Source organism: Oryctolagus cuniculus, chromosome 5, assembly GCF_964237555.1.
Source record: "Oryctolagus cuniculus chromosome 5, mOryCun1.1, whole genome shotgun sequence".
In the NCBI taxonomy this organism is placed as follows: Eukaryota; Metazoa; Chordata; class Mammalia; order Lagomorpha; family Leporidae; genus Oryctolagus; species Oryctolagus cuniculus.
Genome location: NC_091436.1, coordinates 93217113 through 93239206, shown reverse-complemented (window position 1 = coordinate 93239206; position 22094 = coordinate 93217113). Strand labels below are relative to the sequence as shown.

Genomic DNA, 22094 nt, shown 5'->3' with positions numbered 1-22094 from the left:
AATAAACATGAAGAAATGCTCAACATCACTAGCCATCAGGGAAATGCACATCAAAGCAAAAACCAGATGTCACTTCACCCTTGTGAGAACGGCTATCACTCAGTACAGAGAGCAGCAAGTTTTTGTGAGGATGTGACAGAAGGGGAACTCTTATTCACTGTTGGTAGGAATTTAAATTAGTGAAGCCACTGTGGAAAATAATATGGAGCTTTCTTAAAGCCTAGAATTGGAACTTCCTTATGACTTGGCAATGCAACTACTGTGTATGTACCCCAAATCATGAACTCATTGTATTAGAGATATCTGCTCCACCATGTTGTGGCAGCACTGTTCACAATAGCGGAAATATGGGATCAACCAATGCATTCATCATCAAATGAATAGATAAAGAAAATGTGATATATATATATATATATAGTATGTATATACACACACATACAATGGAATACTATTCACTTACACAAAACAATGATATCCTATCATTTTGCAGCAAAATGGATGGACCTGGAAGACTTCGTGTTTAGTGAAATAAGCTAGACACTGAAAGACAAATACCACGTGTTCTCTTTTACATGTGAGAGCTAATTAAAACAACAATAATTCTATCTAAACACAGAATTACCAGAGGCTTGGAGGGGTAGGAGTGATTAAAGATTTTTGAATTGGGGCTGGTGTTGTGGAGTAGCAGGTTAAGCCTCTGTCTGCAAGACCAGCATCCTGTATGGACACTGATTCATGACCCAGTTGCTCCACTTTAAGTCCAGCTCCTTGCTAATGTGCCTGGGAAAGCAGAGGAAGATGGCCCAAGTCCTAGAGCCCCTGCACCTACATGGGAGATCTGGAAGAAGCTCCAGGCTCCCAGTGTTGGCCTAGCCTGTAATTGTGGCCTTTTGGGGATGAACCAGGGGATGGAAGATCATTCTCCCTCTGTATCTCCTCCTCTCTCTGTAACTCTTCCTTTCATATAAATAAAAAATAAGCCTTGGGCCGGCGCCGCGGCTCACTAGGCTAATCCTCCGCCTAGCGGCGCTGGCACACCGGGTTCTAGTCCCAGTCGGGGCGCCGGATTCTGTCCCGGTTGCCCCTCTTCCAGGCCAGCTCTCTGCTGTGGCCCGGGAGTGCAGTGGAGGATGGCCCAGGTGCTTGGGCCCTGCACCCCATGGGAGACCAGGAAAAGCACCTGGCTCCTGGCTCCTGCCATCGGATCAGCGCGGTGCGCCGGCCGCGGCGGCCATTGGAGGGTGAACCAACGGCAAAGGAAGACCTTTCTCTCTGTCTCTCTCTCACTGTCCACTCTGCCTGTCAAAAAAAAAAAATAAGCCTTAAAATGATTTTTGGATTAAAAAAATTAAGAGAAGCTGGATGTGCTTCAATAATTGTGACAAATATACTAACATGAGATGTTAATATGGATAAATAGAGTAGGGGGTATTTGGGAATCCATTGTATTGCTACCTCGCAATTTTTGTTTGGAGAATTTAAACTTATCCAGAAAAAAAGTATTTTAAAAATCTCCTGGCAGCCTGAGAATCATCAGGTTTTAGATCAAACATCAAAACTGGCTGGATTTCTCATTCAGACTCTGGTCTCCAACTTTCTTGACAGGAAATGATCATTGACCATCCTCAATGACTGTGAATTGACAGAACATAGTTTTTCCACCCGCATTGGATGCCTCATGGAATTGGGAGCTAACACTCTTATGGCATTAAAGCAAAGGCCGTGATTGAGAAAGGGAGTTAGACACCTTCAAGTTTTTTTGGATTTTCCTAATTCCTCTTCCGGAAGCTTTCCCCATTGGTGTATGTGGTCAGCAGCAACCCTGAGGTTGACCACTGCTAGACATCTTGTCAGCAGCTTTGCCCAGTTCTCAGGGACGATCCAGGTAGTGATAGTTCTTTTTTGTTCTTGTTGACAGGGCCTTCCTGAGACTGGTCCCGTTGCCAGTCTGGATTCCTATGTAGAGGCAGCTCTACCAAAATCTCCAAGTGCTGAGTGTCAACTCCTTCAGCAATGCAACAGTTCTTCATTTCTCTTCCTAGCAACACCCCATGTTCCAGTTCCTACTGAACCTAGCTGTGGGCTTCAGCTGCCTGGCAAGTCACTGAATTACTGAGAAGTCACATGAACAACTATCCACATAAAATATATCTATAAACTGAATATGTAATATTAACAGTCACTGTGCTATGGCTTCCACTGTATGGCAAACCTTTTGCCTACATTATATCATTAATCCTCACAAAAGTGCTATGGGGTTGATAAATGATCACTTCCATTTTATAAGTGAGGAAACAACTGCAGAGAGGGTAAGCAAATTGCTCAAGATCATGAAGCTAGCAAATGAATAAGCTGGTCTGCAAATCCAGGTCATTTAATCCCAAAGTACCAAAATCCTCTACTTATTCACAGCATTAGTATGTCTTTCTTGTTTGTATTGCTTTTTAAGTAAATTCTTATGTGTTTTGAGTTAAAAGTTATACACTTTAAAATATCATATAGTTTATAGTAAATTTTGTCTTTTTACTATTTTTTTACCCTGGAAGTACCTTAACAATCGCAGACTTGATGTGATAGAATATTTTTAACAGCTCTTTAACAATCTTGCTCAAAACCTTTTAAAAATAGAACAGAGAAAAATGACTTTATAAGTCAATGTACATCTTACTTGTAATAGTTCTGTAGCACCATTCTGCTATACCTTAGAAAAGACCCCATCCCTGATTGTCCTTCTAAAAAGTGAGTAATAATCCATTTTATATTTCAAACCAAGCTAATTTGTCATAAAGCCTATTGCATAGGCTTTGTCCAGGAACTTTCTGCATTGGATAATTCTTTCCAAAATGCTTGCCTTTGGCCCTCATTTTACTGAAGCTTATTTCTCAACTCTTTCCTTAACAAGATTTGAAATGTAGTTACGCTTGAGAGTTTTTATGTCTGAAAATGAATTTGATTCTTCCTCTTGCTCAATCATTTGATTGGGTATTATGTATTGTTTTTCTAATATGTAGCAACTATGCAAAGAAATCTGATCTCAAATTGAACTCTATTTCTTATGTTTTCTCTTTCAAAATTGTAACTGTTTTTCATTATCTTTGTAATTTTTATTTTTATGATAATGTGATGTAGTAAAATATGTTTTCATTTAGCATGCAGAAAAAATAAACAATGACACAACTCAAGAATTTGAACTACACTAAAATAGTCAATTCTTATCCAACAAATGGAAATTTTTTAAAAAGTGAAATTAGGTTATCTGACTGGCTATTCATTTGTTTTTTTTTTTTTTCAGCCTTCCAAATGTATTGGCTTCTATCAGGCATTGAGTTAGGAACTAGAAATACAGTCATCGAGACAAAAAGGGTGTTTATCAACTGCAAGAAAATGTGTCACCGAATAATTACTTCACCTGCTAAAACCCTTTCATTCTTTAACATTTGTATCCTAGAGACCTTCACCCAAAAGCAAAAATTAGACATATAGGTCAATTAGAATTTCACTCTAGGCCGGTGCCATGGCTCAATAGGCTAATCCTCCACCTCCAGCGCCGGCACCCCAGGTTCTAGTCCCTGTTGGGGCGCCGGGTTCTGTCCCGGTTGCCCCTCTTCCAGTCCAGCTCTCTGCTATGGCCCGGGAGTGCAGTGGAGGATGGCCCAAGTCCTTGGCCCCTGCACCCCATGGGAGACCAGGAGAAGCACCTGGCTCCTGGCTTCGGATCAGTGCAGTGCGCCGGCTGCAGCGCGCTGGCCGCAGCGGCCTTTGTGGGGAGAACCAACGGAAAAAGGAAGACCTTTCTCTCTGTCTCTCTCTCTCACTGTCCACTCTGCCTGTCAAAAAAAAAAAAAAAAAAGAATTTCACTCTAAAGAATCATCTGGTCCCACCTGGTCTGTTCCCCATCCCTCTGTAAATTCACTGTCTGTGAGCTACTCTGCAGGGATCTCAAATGCATGGCTGCTAACTGTATCCTTAAGTTTAGCATTTTACCATAGAGCTCTGCGTGGGCACAAAGTGAGGGCTACAAAATGCTTTCAGTTCTTCTTTTGCTTTTAAAGAAAAACTATGGCTAATAGAATTTTTGAAATCCTATTTTAAACCTTTAGGATAGAATCGAAGCTATGTTAGGAACAATTTAAAGAGCTTTCAGCAATCTGGGGATCCTCATCGTGACAGCCTTGTTGCCATCCCCAGTGATAAGGTCCACATCTAAACCAGGGGTTTAGTCCCTGCTTCCGTTCCTGCGTGCTTCCTTTCCCTGTCTGCATTACTTTTCCTAGCACCTTGCAATACTGAAGCCCTGCTACCTGCTTGCTGGCAGACTTGTCTGGTGCCATCTACTCAAGCCACCCATCCTGGAACTTCCTTACCCAGGCTCTGCCTACCTGATTATGTGGTCATGAACATAGTCAGTCCTCTGTTTGTCTTAACTTTGACCTGAATGTTGTACTGCCCAAGGATAACCATTTTTGATTCATTCAACAAATATTTATTGAGTATCAAGCATTGTTTTAGACATGGAAGTTGAATAGTGGACCAAATATATAAACACAGAAAATAATATTTGCTGTTGTTTTGTCGCTTGTTGTGGTTTGAACAGGATTTAGTTCCCCAAATTCATGCAGATATTTAAAGTCCAAAGTTTTATTACTTAGTGAAAAAAAAGATATTCAACAGTTAACAGAGATGGATTAAGGATGTAGATATGATCTAATTATGGTGTTTGGGAGCTGAGCATAGGGGATGATCTTTAGGTCTTTCAGGGCTTGGTTTTGGAAGAGAGCTCTCATGAGAGGGTAGATTATAGAAGAAGAGCATGTTCTCTGTGTCTTTATGCTTCTAGCTTGCCATGTGACTGTCATTCCACCAGCCTCCAGCTTCACCAGTTGTATGAAGCAACGGGGCCACTTAATCTTAGACTGTGAACCTCCAAACTATAAGCCAAAATAAACCTTCCTTCCTAAGAAGCTCTTATTAGATGTTTTAGTTAAAGTAATGAAAAGGTGACTAATACAGAGCTTCACATTCTAATATGTAGATTTCAAGTCCTGGTGAACTACGTCATCCCTTTATCCACCATTGCTGAATACTTTTTCCTCTAAGTAAAAATTCTATATAGTCTGCCATCCCTTTGAAGTGAATGGAACCCTCCTCTTAGACGATAAAGAGTGTTAAATGAGAAAAGGAAACACAACCAACAGCAAGTACACGAGGGTACTTAGAGATCAACTTAAGGTAAGATTTGGAAAAATTCAAGGAACAATGAATAACTTTCAAAGTTTATTGTAAAAAGATGAACCATGGGGCTGGCTTTGTGGCACAGTGGGTTAAGCTGCCACTTGCAGTGCCAACATCCCATATGGGTGCCAGTTCAAGTCCCAGAGGCTAGGTTTCTGATCCAGCTCTCTGCTAATGCTCCTGGGAAAGTAGTGAAGGATGGCCCAAGTGCTCGAGGCCCTGTCCCCAAGTGTGGGCCACCCCGAGGAAACTCTTGGCTCCTGGCTTGGGCCTGCACAGCCCCCACCATTGCTGTAATTTGGAGAGTGAGCCAGTGGATAGAAGACCTCTCTCTCCCTGTCTCTCCCTCCTTCTCTCTGTAACTCTTTCAAATAAGTAATAAAATAAATCTTAAAACAAAAAAATTGGGGTTCCAAGATTGTGGAATAACCACAGGGCAGTCTGATTTAGGCTAAGTGAAATTCATATAAAAAAGTGGAGTTTGTACACTCTCAGGGTAAAGCCACAGGGGAAACTGCAGTGAGAGATCCTGTGAAAGCAGTAGAAATGACCCAGACCTGTGCAGAAAGTGCAGACATGAAGCAAGGTGCAATGAAGCAACAAGCAACAAAGGAGCCAGTAGCTTGGATCTGGGGAAAAGAAGCCTGCGCTGGCACACCAGGTGAGATATGACTGCACAGGCCCATGCCGCTGTTGATACAACTGGAGGGAGAGCTTAGTGAACTGCATCTTTTGGAGTCCTGCCTGGATCCTTCATGGCAGTGGGACGATTGCTCACCCGGGTGCATGGGGGAGCAGTGCATCTCTCTCTCTCTCTCCCCTCTTCCCCCCTATAAGAGTGACCTGCAACTTGTGGTGGGAGGGGTGGCACCATTATTTGAACATCAGCAGGCAGCAGCTGCTCTAGCTCTTGTGCATGCACCCAGCAATTATCAGGGGCACCCTCTACCCAGTCAGCAGGGGCAACCATAGCAGTTAAAAAGCAACTGATGGGAAGGTCTCCATCATGCCAACTGCACCGACGCAGCAATAGGTGGAGAGGGGGAGCCATCCCTACAGCAGGGAAGTGCCGCCTGCGGGACTCTCCCACACACCCAGCACAACTGTAAAATGAGCTGGGCTGCAGGTGGGTATTGTGCATGCCTATGATCCAGAGATCTTACTAGAGAGAAAAACCCATATCCCCACTGGCATCGAATCTGGTTGGGAGGACCGGACTCAATCTAGTGGGCTGGAACACATATGGACAGCAGCCCTGGGAACACCTCAGTACCCATGTAGTCAGGATGGGCTGGCAGGGAACAGTGGCCCTACTTGTACTCCTTGATCCTGAGAGCCCTGGGAGCTGAGACTGAGAAAACACTGTGACTGCATGAGAGGAGGCAGGGTGTAGCTGGGTTCCGGGCAATCACAGAGGGCTGCTACACACTCTCAGAGCTCCTTGGTTGCCTAGAGCAGCTCATAGCAGAGTGAACCGTGCTCACAGGAAGGACTATGCAGATATATGTGGTTCATACAGCAGTGTGGATGAGGGTTGAACACACCAGGAACTAACACTTGGGCCGTCCTCAGCTTGAAGGAGAAGGGGTGGTCACACCAATAGAGGTGACCATTCCTCTCCATCTAGTTAACCAGAGGAGGGCTACCATGCTTAACTTGGGTGTGACCCTGGATACTTTCCCCATCTTGGAGCACTGACCAGAGCTCCCTGGCCACACCCACCACATACCTCTTGGGATTCACTGAAAGTGTAGACATATCACTAAGCCACAGAAGGCATAGCTCAAAGATAAAAGCCATCAGAGAAAAAAAAATTCTAAAACGTCTAAAAATAAAAGAATAAAAAAATAAAAGAATAAGGAAGACACTATGACTCCTCCCAAGGAACACAACAACCTTTCAATATTAGAATGTGAAGATAAAGAGATTGAGGAAATGCCTGAAATGGAATTCAAAAAATTAATCATAAGATCATTCAAAAGCAATCAGAGGCTGGCACCGCAGTTCACTAGGCTAATCCTCTGCCTGTGGTGCCTGCACCCCACGTTCTAGTCCTGGTTGGGGCGCCAGATTCTGTCCTGTTGCTCCTCTTCCAGTCTAGCTCTCTGCTGTGACCCAGGAGTGCAGTGGAGGATGGCCCAAGTGCGTGGGCCCTGTACCCGCATGGGAGACCAGGAGGAAGCACCTGGCTCCTGGCTTCAGATAGGCACAGCACACCGGCTGCAGTACACTGGCCGTAGCGACCATTTAGGGGTGAGCCAACACAAGGAAACCTTTCTCTATGTCTCTCTCTCTCACTGTCTAACTCTGCCTGTCCAAAAAAAAAAAAAAAAAAAAAAGCAATCAGAAGCAAATCCACAAACTAAGGAAACCATATATGATATGAATGAAAAAAATTTTCCCATGAAATTGAGATTTTAAAAAGAAATCAAAATGAAATATTAAAAATGAAGAATTCAAAAGATCAAATTAAAAAATGAAGTGGAAAGCCTTAACAGAGTTGGTGAGGCAGAAGAAAGACTATCTAAGCTAGAAGATAAATTTCTGGAAATTTTACAGTCAAACAAAACAAAAGAAGAAGAAGAAATTAGAAACTTAGAAACAGTGTTAGAGATCTATGGGTTAGTATCAAATGACCCAACATACAAGTCTCAGGAGTGCATGAAGGCATGTAAAAAGGGAATGGACTAAAAGACATATTTAGTGAAATAATTATAGAAAACTTCCCTAATTTGGAGAAGGAAAGGAATGTCTAAGTATGGGAAGCACATAGGACTCCTAACAGACATGACCAGATCGTCACCAAGACACATTGTAGTGAAACTTGCCACAGTAAAGCATAAAGAAAAGATTCTAAACTGTGCACTAGAGAAATGCTAGATTCATTTCAGGGGATCTCCAATTAGAACCACAGCTGATTTCTTAATAGAAACCCCACAGGCTAGAAGACAATGGCAAGATATAGTCCAAATCTTAAGAGAAAAAACTGTCAACCCAGAATATTGTACCCTGCAAAGCTCTCATTTATGAATGAAGACCTTCTATAACAAACAGAAATTGAAAAAATTTGTCACCACACATCCAGCCTTACAAAAAATGCTAAAGGTTGTGCTACAGACAGAAACACAGAAAGAAATCCATCATAATGAAAGAATGAGAAAGCAGAAAATCCCCCAATAAAAGTACAAAATAAATCCAAAGTAAATGATAGGAATATTTATGGAAAAATGACAAGGCAGAGTAGTTACTTATTAATAGTTACCTTGAATGTAAACAGCCTCAACTCTCAGTTAAAAGATGCAGATTGGCCTAATAGAATAAAAAACAAGACCCATCTATTTGCTGCCTACAAGAAACACAGCACCTCACCAACAAAGATACACATAGACTGAAAGTGAAAGGATGGAAAAAGATATTTCATGCTAACAGAAAGAAAAGAATGGTAGGGGTAGCCATCCTAATCTCAAACAAAATAGACTTTAATACAAAAACTGTTAAAAGAACCAGAGATGGATACTATGTAACAATTAAGAGACAATACAACAGGAAAATGTGACTATAATAAATGTATATGCATCCAATTACAGGGCACCTGGCTATTTAAAAGAACTGTTAACAGATCTGAAGGGAGGCATAGACTCCAATATAAAAGTTACAGGGGACTTTAACCCCACTTTCATCAATGTATAGATCAACCAGACAGAAAATCAACAAAGAAACAACAGAGCTAATCAAAACTAAGAACCAAATGGACCTAACTTGTATCGATGGAACTTTTCATGCCACAGTTGCAGTGGCATGGAACTTGGCAGTACAGGGAACTTTCTCTAGGATAGAGCACATAGTAGGCCATAAAGCAAGTCTCAGCAAATGCAAAAAAAAAAAATCAAAATCATATCATGCACCTTCACTGGTCACCATGGATTGAAGTTTGAAACCAACAAAGCAGGAATCTCAAGAACACATGCAAACATATGGAGACTGAACAACATGGTCCTCAATGAACAGTGGGTCATAGAAGAAATCAAAAAAGAAATCCAACAATTTCTGGAAATAAATTAAGATGACAATATGTCATATCAAACTTATGGGATACAGCAAAAGCAGTGTTAAGAGGGAAGTTTATAGCAATTAGTGCCTACATCAAGAAACTGGAAAGTCACAAATTCTGGTGAGGATGTGGGGAGAAGGGTACCTTAATCTACTGTTGTTAGGAATGTAAACTGGTACAGCCACAGTAGAAGAAAGTATGGAGATATCTCAGAAAGCTTAATATAGACCTACCATATGACCCAGCCATCCAACTCCTGGGAGTTTATCCAAAGGAAGTGAGATCAGCATATAAAATAGTGATCTGTACCCCCATGCTCATTTCAGCTCAATTTACAATAGCTAAGATATGGAATCAACCCAGATGTCCATCAACTGGAGACAGGATAAAGAAATTATGATGTATTTATAAAGAATGAAATACTATAAAGCAGTTTAAAAAATTAAATCCTGTCATTTGCAACAAAATAGATACAATTGGAAACCATTACACTTAGTGAAATAAGCCAGTCACAAAAAGACAAATAACATATGGTCTCTCTGGTCTGTGGTAACTAATAGAGTACTTAAAATGTAATTTATAGGAGTGAAACTAATACTTTGAGATTCAATGGTTTTGAATAGCCCTTGCCTTGACTGCAGAGGAACAATGTTTTTCTTTTTTTTTTCTTTAAAGATTTATTTTATTTATTTGAAATACAGAGTTATAGAGAGAGGTAGAAACAGAGAGAGTCTTCCAACTGCTGGTTCATTCCCCAGATGGCCACAACGGCCAAAGCTGCGCTGATCCAAAGCCAGGAATCAGGAGCTTCTTCTGGGTCTCCCACGTGGGTGCAGGGGCCCAAGGACTTGGGCCATCTTTTACTGCTTTCCCAGGCCATAGCAGAGAGCTGGATTGGAAGAGGAGCAGCCAGGACTAGAACTGGCACCCATATGGATGCCAGCACTTTGGATCACGGCTTTAACCTGTTGTGCCATGGTGCCGGCCCCACAATGTTTCTCTTAGTTGTTTATTTTTGTTCTTTTCTTTTTTTTTTTTTTCTTCATACTATTTGGTGAATTCTCTGATTAGTGTAGGTTTAATCCTAAGAGTATAAAATTAACTGAAAATTGATCTCTGTAAAAAATAAGAATGGGAAAAGAAGAGGGAGGAAGAAGAAAGAAGGGAGTGAAGTGGAGGGGAAGAGTCATCATGTTCCCAAGTTTGTATATATTAAATGCATGAAGTTGTATTCCTTAAGCAAAATAAAAAAAACTAACAAAACTAAACAAAAAAAACTTAATTCACAATGTTGTAAGAACTAGAGAGTGTGTTTTTTAAAGCATGTAAGTTCTAAGTATTAAATGCTAGTTATCACTATCATTTCAATTATAATATATAGATGTGTTTCTATTCCATATACTTACTCCTAAAATACTGTAAGACTTGGAAATAAAATAAAAATTATACTTTAAGACTTGGAAAAAAAATAAATAAATAAGATGAACCACCAGCAGGTATTGGGTAGAATCATGTGAGGCATGATCTGCTGTTGCAAGATTATTTTGGAAAAACTAAGCTATTAACCTCAGTTTTATTTAGGTCTTATTGGGGAGCAGAGTACAGAGAGCAGAGAGAGAGGAGAGACTCATTACCAAGAAAAAGAGAAGCCGAAGTGGGAGAACCTAATTACTCTAATTTCTCAGCTCTGAGAAATTGCATCTCAATTTGAGAAATGTTCAAATTTTGCTGTGTATCTAATCTATAAAGGATGTACCATTAATCTGTAAAGAATGATGAAAGTGCCAATAAATTGGGCATGGTTAAGCATCTATTTTCAAGTGGAGGAAGAGAATTTGCTTAGTAGACACCAGTTACTTTAGGTTGGGTTTTTTAGTAATGCAAACTATTAATAGATAAGACCTATAGACTTGTTTCTTCAGAGACATACACATGGCCTCAGAGTGCTGGCCTTAGACATGAAGTTTGAGGAGCTGGCAAATCCCACTTTGGGCACGAATCTTTTTCAGTTGCTCCAGGTCTTCACAGAGGCTACTGTGCAGACATTGACCAGGACTGGGCTCTGATTTCTATCATCTCTGAGAACCAATCTTGCATTTATTTTGACCTGGATTTAGCATGATCATCATTACATGGATAGCCTGATTGTGGGTGAATGCTCTAACCTCTTGGTGAGGTCAACATCTATTTTCTTCAATACTACACGAGCATATCTTCACTCTACACCCTTATGGCAACGATGGTAAAGACAACTGTCCATCATTTATCCATGTTGGTATTAAGTATTTCAAAATGTGCTGGAATTTATTAGGAATTATTAGAGATATGACAGCAGTATATAGGTCTCCTATGAAAGAGAGATGTTGATTTTTTTTTCTATTAGACAGAGAGAAAGAGCTTCCATGTGCTGGTTCATACCCCAAAAGCAGGCAACAACGAAGGCATAATGGGCCAAACTTAGGAGCCAGGAACTCAATCCAGGTCCCCCAGTTGAGTGGGTGAGGCCCAATTGCCTGAACAACCATTACTGCCTCCCAGGGTATGTTTTGGCAGGCAACCAGAGTCAGGAGCTGTAATCAACGATGAAACCTAAGCAGCACAACACAGGAAGTAGTTTTAGCCACCAGGCTAAAAGCCTACCCATGCATTTTTAAAAAGCCTGTTTAGAAACTTGTAGATCAGGAGTGGGCAAACTATGGCCCCCTATCCAAAAGTAGCTCATTGTTTATTTTTGTAAATAAAGTCAATTTTGAAAATAATGTTTGAATACAGTGAGGCTGTGTATTATGTATCAATAACCTCTTATGTATCAGTGATATCTGCTTTCAAACTACAATAGCAGCGTTGAGAAGTTGGCCATATGGCCTGCAAAGTCTAAATATTTACTATATGTGCCTTTATTGAAAAACTCTGATTATAGGTGAAGAAGCACTGGACACTAGGAGTTGAGTTTAATAACAACAGTTATTTACAATGAAACAATAATTTTTGAAGGAAGCTTTCTACATAGATCAGATTTTTTTTCATACTGAGCATTTAGTCTTCACTAAAAATTCAACCACTATTTCTTGAATATTTACCATATGCCAATCTTTAAGAAAATTAGGATGAAAAATTTTCTGTTAGAGGAGACTCAAACATAATGAAATAATTTTAAAGAAGTAGTAGTTGCTAGGAGAATATTCTAGAATGGTGCCAAAGCTATGAGTGGGGGAGGCAGTTTACCAACATACAAGGTGCAAGTTGAGTTCTGAATAATAAGAACTTGCCCTACTTATGAAACAAGGTATTTTAAACATAAAGATCTACCTTAACAGTGACATAGAGTAGAAGTAATATGTTTAGTGGAAGAGTAAAACTCAGACTGATCTTATCATAATCTGCAAAGTGGAAAATGGTATTAAAGAAGGAATTTTTTGCTATGCTGATATATCTGGATTTTATTATAGAAGCAAAGAGAACCAGATTTTTTACTCCTGAAGTAAGAATGTCAGATTTGCAAACTAGATGAATCAAAACAGAAATCAAGAGTCTGGTTGAGGGATTATTAAGAATTTAATGCCTAGAATAAGGAAGTAATGGTAGGTGTTTAGAGGAGGAGCAGATTTAAGCACATATAGGTTGTAGGGTGAGCATAATTTAGTGACTAATTAAATTTGGTGATGTCAGAGTGTGATAAATCTAGAATAACTCTGAGATTTCCAGCACAGCTCATAAATGATGCTACTAAAGGCTGAGATAGGGAAACCAAAGGAGAGCAAGTTTGGGTATAGGAAAGATAAAAACAATTCAGTTCTGAACATCTAATTGGAGATTTTCAGCCTGCAGTTACACTGGTATAAATGTTCATAAAACTTAAGAGGGAAATAGGGGTGCCAAACAGTCATTGGTGTCCAGGTAGTACTTAAAAATATAGTAGACAAGCATGTGGATAGAAAAGCCTGGATTCGAGTAGAACCATCAAGAAATCCAGCATTTTGGAGCGATTAGCAGAGGATGACCTGCAAAGGAGACCAAGAAGGAACTGTCAGAAAGTCAGGAAGAGGCCTCATTTTCCAGAAATTACTTATAAAAATGATAAATGTGGCCTGTATAAAGAGTTAATAGGTAAATTGAAGCAAGTTGAGTGAGCATATCTAAATGTCCAGCACTCAAGTATTGGGCTTCTGACACCTATGCTGGAAACCCAGATTGATTTCTGGGCTGAGCTCCTGCTTTGACCTGACTCAGTCCCAGTGATTGTGAGCATTTGGGGACTGAATCAACAGGTGAAGATCTTTCTCTGCCTATCTGTCTTTTTCTGTATCTCTGTCACTCAAATAAGTAAAAATGAATGTCCAGGGCCATCCTGGAGGGAGGACTCCAGTGGATAGAAGCAACACTCTTCATCATATTTGCCATCTTAATCAATGTCTTACATAAAAGATAGGTTCTTTAAGTATGTGAGGCTGAGTAAAAGAAAAAAAAAACTTAGATAAAAGAAATAATTAAGGGACAAGAAAATTAATATTTTCTTGACTAGAGCCACAGACTGTATTTAATAAAACAAATTTTTGAAGGGCTAAATTTTCAGCGGCATAAATTCAGGTTGGGATAATGTGACTCAGAAATTTATTGTAGAAAGAGAGGTTATAGGAATAAGTTGATAACTAAGTTAATATGAGGCAACAGGATGAAGAGTTTGCAGAAAAACATAAGTTTAGAATGATTTAATTGGAAAGTAGTATTCAGAGCAATAATGCTCAACTTAAATACTGCTAAAGGCACACTCTATACCAAGTGTATGTTTTAAAAAGTCCCATTTCGAGGCATCATAGTGTCTTCCTTGTTCTTGTTTCCTCGGTTTCTGCATTTGTTGTTTGGCATTGTGGAGATATTCTTTGGTTTCTTCGCTGTAGTGGTTTTTTCGTTATACTATGGCTCTAGATTAAGTGGACTGTCTGCTTTTGATGGATCCTTAGAGGCTGTGATGGGTGTGGCCAGAGAGCTCTGTTTGGTTCTTCAGGGTTAAGGGTGTGCCAAAGGTGACTCACCCAGGTTGTTCTCTCTCTCGCTCACTCCCTCTCTCTCATTTTTTTTTTTTTAACTCAGAAGGGAAGTAATTCTGCACAGCTGAGCAAAATTGAGGGTAGTCGAACCTACCCCCCTGTGATAATCACTAGGAGCTGAGTATCTGCTGGTCTTTACTATTTAGAGCAGGACTTTACCTCCAGCCCTCAGTTCAGCTATTTAGATTGTCATCCAAGCTCACGTAGACACTGGAGTCGTCTACCCTTTCTATATAAACCAATGGGCAAACATCGTAACTAAGCTATCATTTGAGTTCAAACGGTCAATCCAAAGAGAGCTAGACAGAGTTAAATGGGGTTGAGCTAAGGAGGACACTTTGGGTCAGGTCAGTAGATCTGGAGTGGGACCTAAGCAGGGAGAATGAAAGGAGATACTGGAGTGATACTGGCAAGACTAAGTCAGGTCTTCCATCTTAATTTCAGTAGTGCTAAAGAATCAGACAGTCCTGAAATGAAATGTGAGGGATACCTAACCATTATGTGAGAATATACACGCAAATGGTAGACAACAGTGTGTGCTGTTCTGGAGTTAGAATGCCTGAGTCCTGAATTCTCTGTTCAGTCTCTGTATGTGTCGTTTGTTTCATTTGTAAAATGAGGGAGTGAATACTCCATCATAAAATAGAATTATGATTATTAAGTGGCATTACTTATGGAAATTTCTTATAAGAGTGTTTGGAACAATACCAATGTCTGCATAACACATAATTACACAAATATAATATATTGGAGCAATTTTATTTTGTATACAGCATTTAGTTTTCACCAAATTCTAATTATCATTGCCAAATTGATTTTAAATACATTGACATTATTTGAAAGTTACATCAATAAATATTTATAAGAATATAGAATGATAATAGTTTTTGAGATGAAAAGGACTTGGTAACCCAGAACTTCCTTCCTCTGTACAGACTAGTGATGTAGCTCTTTGATGCCATCCCAGTAGAGTAGCATTTTTCTTAGAAAATAAGCTTTGAGGCCAGCGGTGTGGTGTCGTGGGTAAAGCTGCCATCTGTGGTGCCGGCATCCCATATGGGTGCCGGTTTGAGTCCCGGCTGTGCCACTTCTGATCCAGCTCTCTGCTATGGCCTGGGACAGCAGTAGAAGATGGCCCAACTCCTTAGGCCCCTGCACCCACATGGGAGGCCTGGAAGAAGCTCCTAGCTCCTGGCTTCTGCCTTCAGATCGGCACAGTTCCAACTGTTGCAGCCATCTGGGGAGTGGACCAGTGGATGGAAGACCTCTCTCTCTCTCTCTCTCCCCCTCTCTATCTCTTTCTCTCTCTTTCTCTTTGTAACTCTGCTTTTGAAGAAAATTTTAAAAACTCTAAGAAACGGAAATGTATCAAAAATCTTGGGATACATTTAAAAATGATACTTATAGGGGAAATGTATAGCACTAAACATCTATGTCAGAAAAGAAAGTTCTCAAATCAATGTAAAGGACCTAGAATTGGCAAACAAATTTTAGAAAGAACAGATGTGAAGATCTCAACCACACAATTTCAGGATTTACAACAATGATCAAGACTGTAATACTGTACCCAAATCATTACCCATAAAATTAAAAAGTAGATAAATTAAACTTCATCAAGTGAAATACTTTGCACTTTGAAAGGCACAATTAAGAAAATATATAGATAATCTGTTGGCTGGGAGAAAATTCTTGCCAGCAATATTCCTGATAAAGAATTTATACCCAAAGCACTCTTAAAACTAGTAATAAGAAAATAATAATCCAATAAAATGGATAAACACTTTGAGCAGATATATTACCAAAGAAGATAAGTGAATGGCTAATAAGCACATAAAAAGATACTTACCATCATCTGTCATTAGGAAAATGTACATTTAAACCACAGTGAGATACCACTATACACCTACCTATTAAGCCACCTAAAAATAAAAAGGCTGCCCTGGCTTTTCCATGTTTCTGATCCAGCTTTTCTACTAATGCCCTTGGGAAGCAGCAGACGATGGTCCAATTATTTAGGTTCCTGCTGTACATGTGGGAGACCGAGATGATGTTCTTGGCTCCTGTCTTCATTGCCCTAGTCTTGAATGTTGCAGGCATTTATGGAGTGAATCAGCAGACAAAAGGTGTATTTCTCTGTCTCTCCCTCAGTCACTGTCATTCTGCTTTTCAAACAAATGAGAAAAGCCGGTGCTGTGGCTCACTAGGCTAATCCTCCGCCTGTGGTGCCGGCACCCCAGGTTCTAGTCCTGGTTGGGGCACTGGATTCTGTCCTGGTTGCCCCTCTTCCAGGCCAGCTCTCTGCTGTGGCCCGGGAAGGCAGTGGAGGATGGCCCAAGTGCTTGGGCCCTGCACCTGCATGGGAAACCAGGAGGAAGCACCTGGCTCCTGGCTCCTGGCTCCAGATTGGTGCAGCACGCCAGCCGTAGCTGCCACTTGCGGGGTGAACGAATGGAAGGAAGACCTTTCTCTCTGTCTCTCTCTCTCACTGTCTAGCTCTGCCTGTCAAAATAAAATGACAGATCATATCAAGTGATATGGAGGATGATGGGGTTGAGGACGCAGGGGAGCTAGAACTCTTACAGACCATAGATGGGAAAGTAAAATAGTACAACACTTTGGAAGATAATTTGACAGTTTCTTAAAAGTTCAATCCATATCTACAACAGTTCCAAAGTAATTTTCCTCTTATTTACCCAAGATAAAAGAAAACATATGTCCAAAAATGAAAAGGAATGAACAATTGATCCATACATCAACACTGGTGAATCTCAAAGTAATTATGATGATTGAAAAATCCAAACAAAGAAGAGTGCATACCGTAGAGTTTCATTTACATAAAATTCTAAGTAAAACACAAAGTAATCTATTGTGACAGAAAGCAGATAGCAATTATTTCGAATGGAGAGAAGGGTAGAGGGAAGAATTATGTAGACCTGTAGAGGACCTTCCTTCTGCCATCTTAGGTCCTGTGACTGGGCCTAAGAATGAAAGTGACAAAAGACATATTAACAGAAGAAAAGTACACAAATTTTATTTAATATTTTACAAATATGTGGAGTCTTCAAAAGGCAAATGAAGACCCAAAGAAGACATTAAGCCTCAAAGCTTACAAATCATTTTATAAAAGAATGATAAATTATGGGGATCTAAGAAGACAGAGACTTGGGACAGTAAATTGTGGGTCAGTGACTAAGAGAAAAATGGGGAAAATTAATAGAATTAGGCTATCTTAGTAGGTTTGTGTGAATCCATTTTAACTCTAACTCTCTGGTGATAAAAGTGTCCTTTTCCTGGTACAGGAATGGCATTTTTCTTATGGGAAATGTTATGGCCTACTTTTAGGTGGAAAGGGGATTTCAGAGAGCCTTTCCCACATCTTTTTGTTAAGTATCTTTAGCTCAAAGTAATCAGTATGTCTAAATGGCATTTTCTAGGGTGGCCTGTACTGAACACCTCCACATGTAACAGAAAACTTTTGGAGTAATGGACACAGGCATTATCTTCACTATGGTGATGGTTTCTTGGGAGTATCAAACTTATCAAATTGTACAATTCCAATATGTGCAGTTGATTCAAAAAAGTTACTAAAAAAGAAATAAAAGACCTCATGCATGCCTCCTTTAGTGTTTGCTCTCGAGTATCATAGATGCATGCTATGGGCTGTCCAGGGTTGGTGACTTAACTGTCTAGTGCATGGAATACCGTGGTCATCAAGCTTGCCTTATAGAAACATTGGAGACTGAAGAGCTCTCTTCCTCAGCACTAAACACACCTTCAGTCAAGGCTGTTTCATTCTTTGTTCAGTCAGTGTCAGACAATCCAAGAAATCACCACATTGTGAGCTCCCTGGAGTGAAAAGCATCTGTCATTCAACCTTGCCAACCCAGACACCCAGCATCTAGTAAGTGTCAAGTATGCACTTGGATACTGAAATGCAGCAAGTGCACTTAACTATGGCTATTGTGTCTACCAACAGGTGTACTTGGGCCTAGAATTTTTTTATTCAAATAATTTTTTTCTCTGTGAGAAGTGAGGAGGAATCAAGAAAAGCCTTATGTGTTAAATCCCTAAATCAATTTTTTAAACTCAAAATAAGAGTGGCCCAATATTTTTTAAGGAACATGCAATTCAGGTAGCTTTTGCTTTCATATCCAAGCTGTACAGTCCCTGTTGTAATGTTTTGCCATGTGATGCTCCTTGTGAATCTAAGTAAATTGGTATTTTACGTGTGATTAATGTGACTATGCTTTGAGAGAACTAATTTCATTCTGAGATTTTTCTTGTAACACATGTTGAACTGAGCCAGGTATCTGGCTGATAGCAAGGAGGTCCTTAACTTCACACCAGAAAGCCACATTGACAACTGGATGCCAATATGCCAGTGAGAAAGTTTAAGCCTTGGACATGGCCTTCCAAGATAAATAGCTGGACGTTAAGTTAATACACCTTCTGGGTCAATAAACATCCTTGCCTTTAGACTGCCATTTGAGAGACATCTCACTGTGACTCTACTTTCTGTAAATAATCACTGTGAAAAGGCACTGACTGGCAGAGTCTATATCAGATTGACTAGATAGCAACCTGGACCTGTTTAAGTGTCACCTTGAAGGGGACAGTTGGACAATTTCCTCTGAAGACACACAATGTTTGATTCAGTAGAACTCTCTCCTTAAATGATTTTCTTCTACCTAATTTTTGCTAATATTTTCATACATTCCTTTTGTTTATTTGTGTTCGTTTTGCTTCTGTGTCCATTACAATAAAAATTCAGAGACAATATGCCTCATTGGTTTGTCATTTCACTAAAGGGTTTGAGAATCTGTCCCCCACCTTTTAAAGATTTATTTATTTATTCTGAAAAAGTTACAGACTGGGAGAGACAGAGATCTTCCACCCGCTGGCTCACTTCCCAGATGGCCACAACAGCCAGAGCTGGGCCAGGCCAAAGCCAGGAGCCAGGAGCTTCTTCCAGGTCTCCCACATGAGTGTAGGAGCCCAAGCATGTTGGCTATCTTCTGCTGCTTTCCTAGGCATATTAGCAGAGAGCTGTATCTGAAGTGGAGCATCCGGGACATTAACCAGTGCCCATATGGGATGCTTGCATTGGCTTTACCCACTAGGCCACAATGCCAGACCCAAGAATCTGCCCTTCATAAAAAAAAAGTATAATCCTTGAAGTTAAAGTTGTTATCAGGTGTTGGGAAACTGGGCCAGCAGGACCATGGCAAATAAATATTCTATGCAAATAAATTCCCTTTTGCAAGTCACTGACAAGAAAATACTGGCACATTTTGGCAACTGAGGGTTACTACCTAGAAACTTGGCCTATAACCTACATCTCAATCTTCCTACGCTGCAAACTAATATCTCTGTAGTTTATAAACCTGTAGTTCTGGGTAATTGTCTGTGTATTCTAACATCCACCCTTATAATCCACCTTTACTGATCCCTACATACTTAGCATGTGGTTCTTAACTCAGTATATCCAAACAACTCTCTTGAAAACAAGCAAAACAATACCAAGGGCAGCACAGGCTACAGTTATCTACTCAATGGTTCTCAACCTTAGCTGCACATTAGGATTACCTGGGAAATATTTTTAAGATACAAAAGGCCCAAACACAAACAAATTAAAACAGAACTCCTGGAATTAACCCCTGGGAATTAGGTTGTTTTTGTTTGTTTGTGTACACCTTCCTTGAGCATGATACAATCAGTGTTTGTTGTGTAGAAAGTTAGCGCATTCTTAACAAGGCTCTAAAAACATGACTACTTTTGTTTTCCTTGCTACAATTACATTTCCTTGAAAGGCCAAGTTCTCTCTGGGTATATACAGGTCATGGCAGTTATGGGAAGATTTATCCTATAATTAAGAACAAAATGAAACTTAATTTCTGTAGGAAATTACATTGTACTGTATCATAAATTATACTTTTCATTGGGAAATTATGAAATAAGATTTTGGCATTGGCTAGACTAATATAATGCTTAGTTTTTTAGATTACATAATTAAAAGATAATTAACTGAACAGGTAATAATTTGTCTAATTACAGTGATTAAATGATTGCTTCCATAACGTAAGTTACTTTCCATAATAGTAATCTAAAATATTTTCTAAACATCTAGTGGTATTTTAAACATTAGATTGTCTTATGGGTAGGTGGCCCCTGTTTGCTTGATAGTCTCCCTGTGACCAATTTGTTAGCCAAAACACACCAGTCTTCTAGAGCTACAAGGGTAGGTCAGGCTTTCTGGGTTTCGGATAAGCAGGACTGTGTCTCATTCTTAGCTCCAATGGGGACAGGGAAGGATGATTTTGCTCAGGGCTCATTGTTAGTGTTATAAATATTGTCTTTTTTTTTAGAAAAAAAAAGCTTTTGGACATCAGTTTCTTTATCTGTGAGAAGGAGCTACTAAAACCACCATCCAGGATTGATGCTACAATATGCATAATAACACAAGCTCTTAGCATAATGCCTGGCATATATTTAGTACTCAAAAATGATTGTCGTTGTTATTTTTAATATTATCTCTGCTTCTTGCATAAGAGCTTTCTTTTTTTTAAAAGATTTATTTTATTAATTTGAAAGTTAGTATTATAGAGAAATAAAGGAGAAGACAAGAGAGAGATCTTCCATCACTGGTTCAATTCCCAAATGGCTGCAATGGTTGGGACTGGGCCAGGCCAAAGCCAGGAGCCAGGAGCTTCTTCCTGATCTCCCACGTGAGTGCAGGGTCCCATATACTTGGTCCATTATCTTCTGTTTTCCCAGGCACATTAGCAAGGAGCTGGATCAGAAGTGGAGCAGCTGGGACTCAAATTGGTACCCACTGCACTACAACACTGGCTCCTAAGAGCTTTCTTATACTGTTTCTGTCCCTTCATTTGGCTGGTCATAAAGGCCTATGGAGGGGCCTGTGTTGTGGCATAGCGGGTAAAGCCACCACCTGCAGTGGCAGAATCCCATTTGGGCACCCTGGTTTGAGTACCAGCTGCTCCACTTCCGATCTAGCTCTCTGCTATGGCCTGGGAAAACAGTAGAATATGGCCCAAATCCTTATGCCCTGTACTGACTTGGGAGACCAGGAAGAAGCTCCTGGCTCCTAGTTTCAGATTGGCCCAGCTCTGGCCGTTGCTGCCAATTGGGGAGTAAATCATCGGATGGAAGACTCTCTCTCTCTCTGTCTCTCACTGCCTCTGCCTTTCTCTAAATCTGCCTTTCAAATATATAATTAAATCTTTAAAAAATAAGTAAAAGGGAAGGAAAGGATAGGAAAGAGAAGGAAAGGGAAGGAAAGGCAAAGAAAGGAAAGGAAAGGGAAGGAAAGGCAAGGCCTATGGAGACACAGGAATACTGTGGAATAGGTTCTGGATGACAGTTCCCAATTATGCAAAGATGGAACAGCAGGTAGCAATGCAGGGAGTTTGTCTATATGGATTTTTCCTCACCTGGGACCTGGGGCAAATCTTGGTCTGTAGGTAGAGGCTGTCCTGGGAATTAGCACAGGCAGAGATCCTCAACTTCACAACATTAGCTTTATAGACCCAAACCTGGTAAGTGATGCCCAGAGACTAACAATGGAATTCAAGCCAATTTAATAAAGATTCTTACCATATTTAGAGTCTATTTTCTGCTGGCTGTGTTTTTCTTTTTTGCAAGGTTTTACTTCCTGCCTTGTCCTTTCTCTGATATTGCACATGCTGATTGAAACTGAGCCAGGCACCCTGCATCCAAGCAGAAAAGACTGACTGGTGAATCA

The 22094-nt window shown here is 40.1% G+C and overlaps 1 long non-coding RNA gene across 1 annotated transcript in view; it reads left to right on the top strand.

The window, feature by feature from the left end:
* Positions 1–21611, top strand: part of LOC127493017 (uncharacterized) — a 62491-nt gene extending 40880 nt beyond the window's left edge. Inside the window, exon 2 of the long non-coding RNA XR_007922912.2 lies at positions 1919–21611. This is a non-coding gene — a long non-coding RNA (uncharacterized lncRNA). The remainder of the gene's footprint in view (positions 1–1918) is intronic.
* Positions 21612–22094: the final 483 nt, after the last annotated feature.